This window comes from Aquarana catesbeiana, linkage group LG12 (genome assembly GCF_042186555.1).
Source record: "Aquarana catesbeiana isolate 2022-GZ linkage group LG12, ASM4218655v1, whole genome shotgun sequence".
NCBI lineage: Eukaryota > Metazoa > Chordata > Amphibia > Anura > Ranidae > Aquarana > Aquarana catesbeiana.
Window position 1 is genome coordinate 209,058,712 of NC_133335.1, and position 9,549 is coordinate 209,068,260.

Here is a 9,549-nt window from a genome sequence, read left to right on the forward strand (position 1 = left end):
TTATATAATGCAGGATATAGCTCAGCTTGTTTATACAGTCAAGAAGAGGGGTTCCCTATTCCTATATTGTTTCTGTTGCCCTGATACAGAAGGGCGAGTGCTGTCACCCTAGAGCAGAAGTGTGTTACTGAGAGGATTGCCATGTGAAAATAATGGAAAGAGAGCCTGAAAAATTTAGGTGAATGCAGCCATCACATCTAAGGACTGGTAAGCTGCGATGTATTGCATATTTTTTTTTAGTATCGGATACGTTTGAATGCTTCAGGTCAGGGGTCTCTAAACTTTCTAAACAAAGGGCCAGATTACTTTCCTTCAGACTTTAGGGGGCCAGACTCGGGCAAGTGGGAGTAGAAACTGTATTGGCGTCATTGTGAGTAAATAAGGCCCCATCTTTAGTAAAAGGGGAAAATAGTGCCCCATCCTTGGTATCATTGGGAGGGATTGTGCCCCATCATTGCTGTAATTGGGAGGAATAGTGCCCCATTGTTGGTGTTATAGGGAGGAATAATGACCCATCATTGGTGTCATTGGGAGGAATAGTGCCTCATTGTTGGTGTAATTGGGAGGAAGAGTGCCCCATCATTGGTGTCACTGGGAGGAATTGTGCCCCATCATTGGTGTCATTGGCAGGAATTGTGCCCCAATCCATGGTGTCATTGGGAGGAATTGTGCCACAATTGGTGGTGTCATTGGGAGGAATTGTGCCCCAATCGGTGGTGTCATTGGGAGGAACTGTGCCACATCATTGGTGTCATTGGGAAAAATTGTGCCCCGTCGTTAATGTTAGTGGAAGGAATAGTGCCCCATCATTGGTGTCATGGGAAGGAATTATGTGCCATTGCTGGAGTCATTGGATAGAATAGTGCCCAAAGGGCAAGCAAAGAGCCAGAGTTTAGAGACCACTGCTTTAGGTGATTGTAGCCGTATTAGTGCACCTATACTGACTTCTAAAAAGATCATAAAAGACTAAGGCTGGCCATACACTAGTAGATTTTTTACTGAACATTTGTACATTCATACAAATATTTGCACAAAAATTCTTATATGTACATTCAACATGATGTTTATCATTCAAAATCCAATACTGCAATGAACAGACTTTACCAAACAAAAACCAAATGCAATGTTAGAATTTGTTCGATTTTGTTCAATTTTCTCATTACTGCGGTCAAAAATCAGATGTCAACTTGGCCCCACTGACGATCAGAAAGTTGAACGAACATTCTGAAAATGAAAAATTTTGAACAAAATTCTACTAGTTCATGGTCATCATAAAACTTGTTTTTGTCAAGCCGTTACACCAGAAGCAGCACCTCTGATACTGTAGCTGCTGAAACCTCTAGAGCCTGCAGCTGTTGGCTCAGAGTTAAAGGCAACACTGTAAGTGTCTTAGTAATCCAACACAATAAAAACATTTCTTTAAAACAGCAAGACGCTGGGGACACATACATGACCTCAGCTCCTTGACATGTTCCTGATTGTGTAACCCTATCCCACACTTGTCAGGGAAGCCAAGCTCAGGCCTGAGGTTAAACTCATTGTTTATGTCCACTATACCGTGTACCCTGACCTTGTCCTCTGTGCTCACAAGGCAGCTACAATGTGCCCTGTGCAATCACATAACAGGTGCTGACTACCCCCAATCCTAATTATATACATTATTACATAGTATGCCCCAAACAGGTCAAGACAATAACCTTTTACTAAAGATTTAGGGCTATATCTTAAACTGGACTTTTCAATAAAAACCACACTCTACATTAAAAAGGTCACATGACAGCATCACCAAATCAAATTATCATTTTGAGTGTAAAAATATCTTGATATACATAAAAACACAAGTGCAGCTGTTTTTTTTAGGAGATTGTGGTGGTTTCATATCTAGTCTGTCCCTGGCCTGCATTCAAGGTGGTGCGTTTTTGGGTTCATCATAAAAAAAATGCTGCTTATGCCCTGCATTGGCTAAGATCACACGGTCTTCCAAGTGCACTGTGTATGTTTTAGGTCATTAGAAACAAAGGTGTTTCTTTATGCGGTTCACCTTGCTAGAGCACTCTCCTGGTGTAGAGACAACGGCCTCAAACAGTGGCTTTATCATAAACAATCTTCCACAGACATTCCCCTACAATGTCTATCCTGGCTTGAACCTTCCAGTTTGCACATCCTCGGTGGCCATCCCCTTATAGGAACTATTCTGGGGGTCTTGCAACTGTGCAAGGATGCCGTCATCTCAGACCCTGCCTTCTCTCGATTATAACCAGTGATTGACAACCCTACTTTTCTGCCAGGGTTAACAGATGTGAAATTCAAGCAACTTATACTTTGTAGCGTTTTTCAACCTTGCAATTTATTGTTTGGTAGGGAGATAAAAGTTCCATCGGTCATTCGGGAGCTGTTTTGTTGGCAGCTTATCCACCTTCTTACCACCCTATCTCGTCAAGGAATTAACCATACCTATAAACTACTAAGCTGACCTGCTGAATCTTTGGGGTAATCACCGTCAGGGGACCCACAGATATAACAGGATAATTTCCCGATCCTGTCAAAATGATACATTTCTGAATGTCCACAAGCTACCACCACCTTGTTTATACATCCCTAGGTGGATTAATCTTGGGCAAAACAACTAGTTGTAGGTAACCAAATTCAACTGGACTTGTTCTGTGATGTTGAAAACATTCTGTAACTTATACAAGCCAAATTTTTCAGTTCTAATGAGTGTCAGAACATCCTCAACATTAAAGAACAAGTCTAGTTAAATTTGACTAACTACTAATAGATAAATGGATGAATGAGAACCTTTGCAGACACACAGGAAAACCATTTTCAATGGGATTTTTTTTACTAAACAACCTCTTTGTTCTTCAAAGAAGACACCATCATCAGGGTGCCACTGCCTACATAGGGTTTAAACATATGAGATTGTGCATGTTTATGCCATGATTAATTTACAGCAAATTCATGCAGCAGTTGAATCTTCCAACCAATGTCTGTGTATAGGCCTTACAGTCAACAAATAAGTAAATAAATAATAAGGCAATAAAGAGTTCTTCTTCCCAAAGTGCTAATATCTAAACGTAGTAACTCAAAGCAGCCAATCAGAATCCATACTGTACTGGTCTGGTGTCAGCAAGTAGATTCTGATTGGTTGTTATGGGTAAGTACACTTAAGACTAAGACATACAGTGTCTTAAAAAAGTATTCACACCCCTTAAAATTTTCCACATTTTGTCATGTTACAACCAAAAATGTAAATGTATTTTATTGGGATTTTATGTGATAGACCAACACAAAGTGGCACATAATTGTGAAGTGGAAGGAAAATGATAAATGGTTTTCAAAATTTTGTACTAATAAATATCTGAAAAGTGTGGTGTGCATTTGTATTCAGTCCCCTTTACTCTGATATCCCTAAAAAAAATCTAGCGGAACCAATTGACTTCAGAAGTCATCTAATTAGTAAATAGAATCCACCTGTGTGTAATTTAATCTCAGTATAAATACAGCGGTTCTGTGAAGCCCTCAGAGGTTTGTTAGAGAACCTTAGTGAACAAACGGCATCATAAAGGCCAAGGAACACACCAGACAGTTCAGGGATAAAGTTGTGGAGAAGTTTAAAGCAGGGTTAGGTTATAGAAAAATATCCCAAGCTTTGAACATCTCATGAAGCACTGTTCAATCCATCATCCGAAAATGGAAAGAGTACGGCACAACTGCAAACCTACCAAGACATGGCTGTCCACCTAAACTGACAGGCCGGGCAAGGAGAACATTAATCAACGAAGCAGCCAAGAGGCCCATGGTAACTCTGGAGGAGCTGCAGAGATCCACAGCTCAGGTGGGAGAATCTGTCCACAGGACAACTATTAGTCGTGCACTCCACAAATCTGGCCTTTATGGAAAGAAGAAAGCCATAGTTGAAAGAAAGCCATAAGAAGTCCCGTTTGCAGTTTGCGAGAAGCCATGCGGGGGACAAAGCAAACATGTGGAAGAAGGTGTTCTGGTCAGATGAGACCGAAATTTAACTTTTTGGCCTAAAAGCAAAACGCTATGCGTGGCAGAAAACTAACACTGCACATCAGCCTGAACACACCATCCCCACTGTGAAACATGGTGGTGGCAGCATCATGTTGTGGGGATGCTTTTCTTCAGGAGGGAAAGGGAAGCTGATCAGAGTTGATAAGAGGATGGATGGAACCAAATACTGGGCAAACTTGCAAAAAAAAACCTGTTAGAGTCTGCAAAAGACTTGAGACTGGGGTGGATGTTCACCTTCCAGCAAGACAACGACCCTAAACATACAGCCAGAGCTACAATGGAATGGTTTAACTTTAGATCAAAGCATATTGATGTGTTAGAATGGCCCAGTCAAAGTCCAGACCTAAATCCAATTGAGAATCTGTGTCAAGACTTGAACATTGCTGCTCACAGATGCTCTCCATCCAATCTGACAGAGCTTGAGCTATTTTGCAAAGAAGAATGAGCAAAAATGTCACTCTAGATGTGCAAAGCTGGTAGAGACATCCCCCAAAAAGAATTGCAGCTGTAATTGCAGCGGAAGGTGGTTCTACAAATTATTGACTCGGGGGGCTGAATACAAATGCACGCCACACTTTTCACATATTTATTTGTAAAAAAATTTGAAAACCATTTATAATTTTCCTTCCACTTCACAATCATGTGCCACTTTGTGTTGGTCTATCACATAAAATCCTAATAAAATACATTTACGTTGTTGGTTGTAACATCACAAAATGCGGAAAATTTCAAGGGCTTTGAATACTTTTTCAAGGCACTGTATTTATTGAACAAGACTACATGAGTGGTCAGCAAAACTCAAGGACACACAAATTGGTATGGTATGGTATGTACCTTTTTTAAACTTTTTTAAACTAACACATTCCTAATGGCATCCCAACGCACCTTGCCAACACACATTGTGGCTAAGCACAATAAACTGTACCACGCATTGTGGTGTGCTGCCTTTCAAAAAAAAAAGTACATGCACCTTTTCTGGTGCGTTTTCATGCACTACAGAGTCCATTTAAATGAACGGGCTACCCTAACAAACACACACATGTGCCAAGCATAGGTGTGCCCAGCCACTTGCATTAGGGTGGGCACCCCAAAGCTCAAACACACATGCCTTTCTCTGCAGCCTCAGCTGCAGTGGACAGTCAATGAATGCGAAGTGCTCTGTGCTGAGCGGCTTCATGTTCATTCACAAACTGAAGCCTAGTTCACTAGGCTTCAGTTATGAATGAACACAGTGAGTGAGTATGTTCACTGTGTTCATTTAGAAAAGGAAGGGGTTGGTAAATGACATGTTTACTAGCCCCTTCCCCCACTTTCCATTCTGGGAGTGCAACCGGGGGAAGGGAAGCCCAGGCAATAGGGGAAATCGGCACCGCATGCAGTGATTAGGGTGTGCCTAGGCACACCTGGTACAACCCCTGCGCATGCCTATGGTGCTAAATAACCCACTTTAGCTCTCTTTGCGTTAATGCACCACAAAGGTGTGAATTTAGACTTAAAGAGTTACCCCGGTGTGCTAAGAAGCTGCTTGCGGCAGCCTGATGACCTGATTTCTCTGCTACAGTTAAGCAACACAGTTAGACCGCCGCCCCTGCCCCCAACCTGTGATTTGATAGTGAAGGAAAAGCAGCATAACTTATTAGGAAATCTTTTTGCTCGGCATATATGAATGCAAGTACAATCCTCCCTTCTGCCAGTGGGGGGCTAAAGAAGGCTGAAATCAGATAGTATATTACTTGCAATTAAAGTAAATTAAGGCAGGACATACATGGGTCGAATTTCGAAAGAATTGTCTTTGGAAACTCTTATCTAAGAATTTTCGCTCATATTTCGCACCATTAGTGGGCTGCAGCAACAGCCGATTTTTGTGCGGCCATCGAATTTGAGTAAACGGACATGTTGGAAATTTTTTGATAAACAAACGATTTTCTAATCAATGATGGGAGAATTGTGTGAGAAATGTAATCGAAAAAGAAATGTGCAAGAAAAGAAAATTCCCGTAAAGAAAAGAAGATTCCCAGCCACGAAAATTCTTTTCTGTAGCAACAGGAGGTGAAATTGAAGGCTTGGTTGGCCGAATTTCCGAAATCAATGGTGGCATCATCGGATCACAAAACGCACAAATTTTCTGATTTTCAAAAGAAAATTCTTTCGAAATTCGACCATGTATGGCCTGCCTTCATCTTTTTTTAATAAAAACATTACTTCATTCATTTATGTTTTTAAAAAAAAAAAACTGTCTCAAGTTTAGCTTTATGTAACCTTTAGCTGCTTGAAGAATGATACCACCTAACAAAATACATGGTAGTCTACCCACCCGGTTGTTCCAAGTACTGTAAGGCTCAAAGTAGCTGACAATTTGCAGTTCATGGAATGCCACCCCTTGTGATTATATTTAGTATATTGTATATTTAGTATATGACATTTAGATGAAGGCACTGCAACTACCTGGGGAAAACAGGCTTAATTTAAAACTTTCATTCCAACACATCCAAATTGCCGCTGACAAATACTGATTGATTTTCATGTATAAAAAAAAGTAATATTTTATAATATATTTGTATTTTTGTTGGAATTATTTATATTTATATTATATTTACTGGAGCTTAACTGCTACAACCAAATGGTGTTCTCCCTAATGAACAGAATGACAACTTTTTTTTAATATGCGAAAGTGCTGCAAGAACCCTTAAAAGCCAATAAGATTCTATCTTTTGGAAATCTGGCTATAATAAATTGATATATTTATTTTTGTGCGTATAATTTGTAGTATTTTTATGCGCATACTTTTGAACACACTTGTGATTAATCCTATTCACTTAGCTAAGATTTATAGCACTGCATGGTTTAGTTTCTCACTTTGATATACTTAGTACCTAAGTATTGTGTCATCAGCTTTTTTCTTCTTTTTTTCAGAATACTTTTTGGCCATAGCGCTGAAAATTTCCCCTTTTTTTTTTTTATAAGTTGATTAAAAAAAATAGTTGGCTATGGCTCCTTTCTATTGACTAAAGGCCTAAATTTGTTTACAACCTTATAACCAAAAAATGTGAATAAAATATATCCTAAAACAAATATCAAGTTAAAAAAAATACTGGGTTTGCTTGGTTAAAAATAATGCACAGATTTTTGTCAAAGTTGCATGATAGTTCCAAAGTTATGAAAAAAATAAATAAAAAATCTCTTACAACAAATATAAGTCCCCTACATTCTTGATTTTGCAAGCAACTAAAATAATCAGCACCAACGTTTATTAAAATATACCATTACCATAACTGAAGTATTTTGCAGATTACAATAATTGCTGTTATTTTTTTTAGATTGTAAACGTTGGAATATATTATACTATAAAAGGGATCTGAAAAAAAAAATCCATAATAAGCATAAAAAGAATGATTTAGGAGCATTTATTAGAATTAAAACGTTTATTACCATAACTGAAGTATTTTTCAGATTATATTAATTGCTGTTGATTTGTTTTAGATTGTAAACATGGAATATATTATACTATAAAAAGGATCTGAAAAAAATAATCCATAATAATAATAAAAATAATGATTTAGGCGCAAGTAACTTGCATAGACATAAATAACTAGGAAAATGTAATCGCAATAGACTGCCAGGAAGTGTTACATAATATTACATCTAATCAGGGGAGGCTGTGCAAGGGCATGGACACACTTGTGGTGTTCCAGGATGGCTTGTTTATTTATCTTTGCAAAAGATATAAAAAGTGGTAGAAGGAAACAGTTCTCTATTGTGGAATACACACAACCATTTTTTATACTTACTGATTGCACTGTCTGCTTTCCCTATACATTTTCTTTAAAAAAAAAAGCCGCATTTTCTGTATTTTAAATATTCTGTAACTTTATACAGAATTGATTTATATAAAAATATAATTGATATAAAAATATAAACAATAAAAAACATTAAAAAAAAAACACTGACAAGTGATAGTTATCCATACAAAGTTATATTTCGTAAACAAACTATCTTTGCTAAATATTTAGGGAACTAAATACGAATAGCTGTCAAAATCTAATAGATTTAAAGTAAACTTCAATTAGGTAAAAATGAATTGTCTGTTTAAAATATATATATAAAAAAAAATAAAATAAAAAAGTTATACAATAAAAAAAAAAGTTATACAATTTTAAATACTAAGATAATTTAAAATGTTTGTTAAATAAAATGTTAAAAATGTAAAAGACAAAAACATAAACACAACAAGGCTAGTTATTAGGCATAATTAGATTGTAAGCTCTCATGAGCAAAGCCCCCCTTACCCTCTATCCTGTATAATAATCAATGTATTAACAATAATAATAATAATAATATTATTATTAATCGTAATGGAATGACAGCACAAAAAAAAATTGTGTGTATAATATCAAAAAATTCGGCATGCATCATAGAGCGAACAGCCTAGAAATAAATGAGTTCTGATTGGTTGCTATGGATCAGTACACATCCCCGCTCTTCCTACCGTTGTTAAATAGATGATTGAAAAGTATTTACTGGGGTTAAGTGGGGCAAGGGTACATATAATTACAGATAGAAAGCCGCAGAACACAAACCAGTTATATTCATATGAGAAAGGGATAAAAGAGAGCCTGGTTCTTGTTGCGACTTGTGATGGAATATAAAACAGGCCGGTCCCTTGTTAGTACCTACTTTCCAAAAAAAAAAAATCACACATTCCATGCACACATATTTACTGTAATTCATTTGTCTTGGGTACTATCTTGGCATGCTACAAAAGCGGTTATAAAATGTTTTTGAAATTGATACTTTTTTTTCTCAATTAAATGCTGGAAGAGTGTTAAAGGGGAAAAGAAAAGAGCGGAACTTAAAATAAATTAAAAAAAAAAAATAATAAAATAAAAAAATGTTTACATTTTAGTTGTTCAGCTTCAAAAAACCAGGAGCTAAAAACGTCCAGACACAGAGAGGCAAGACGTAGAAAAATTCCTGCAAATCCAGGACAGTAGGGCACCTACGTAAAAAGTGCGCTAGCTCAGTTTTCTCTGTCAGCGCCGGCAATGCCATTATTCCAGGGGTTAGTACATAGCACACAGACAAGCACACTGCTACCAACCTTGGCTACAGGACGGAGAGGCTGAGTGCCTGAGATACACTGAAGTCTCTTTTTATTGTGTGGCTGAAGGTCACTGTAGAGGGCAGATATGTGAGAAATTCCCATGTGTCAGATACATACAGCTCCATTGGCCCCCTCAGCCCAGACCGACACAAAAGGCAAACTCCCGACCTTATCGCTGCTTAGGAGGTTATTTTTACCTCACAAATTGTTGGTTGGAGGGGGGGGGGGGGACACTTCACCACAGCCACCAGCAATGACTGACTGCTACGTGCCTCCGTGTATGTCGGACGCCCGTGCAGGCTCATTTGGCAATATACGCTTTTATAGCCATAAATGTCTTGTGGCCTAATGTACAGCTAATGTGTGTTAATGATCTGCAAATTCCAGTCATTAAAGTGAAGCTTTATACC

General features: G+C 37.9%; 1 protein-coding gene across 2 annotated transcripts in view; it reads right to left on the bottom strand.

The window, feature by feature from the left end:
- The window catches only part of MYH7B (myosin heavy chain 7B), an 82,348-nt gene extending 73,084 nt beyond the window's left edge, over positions 1-9,264 (bottom strand). For both annotated transcript variants that reach the window (XM_073606591.1, XM_073606592.1), the window contains exon 1: positions 9,137-9,264. The gene's annotated coding sequence lies outside the window, so the exon portion shown is untranslated. The remainder of the gene's footprint in view (positions 1-9,136) is intronic.
- Between the last annotated feature and the right edge of the window lie 285 nt (positions 9,265-9,549).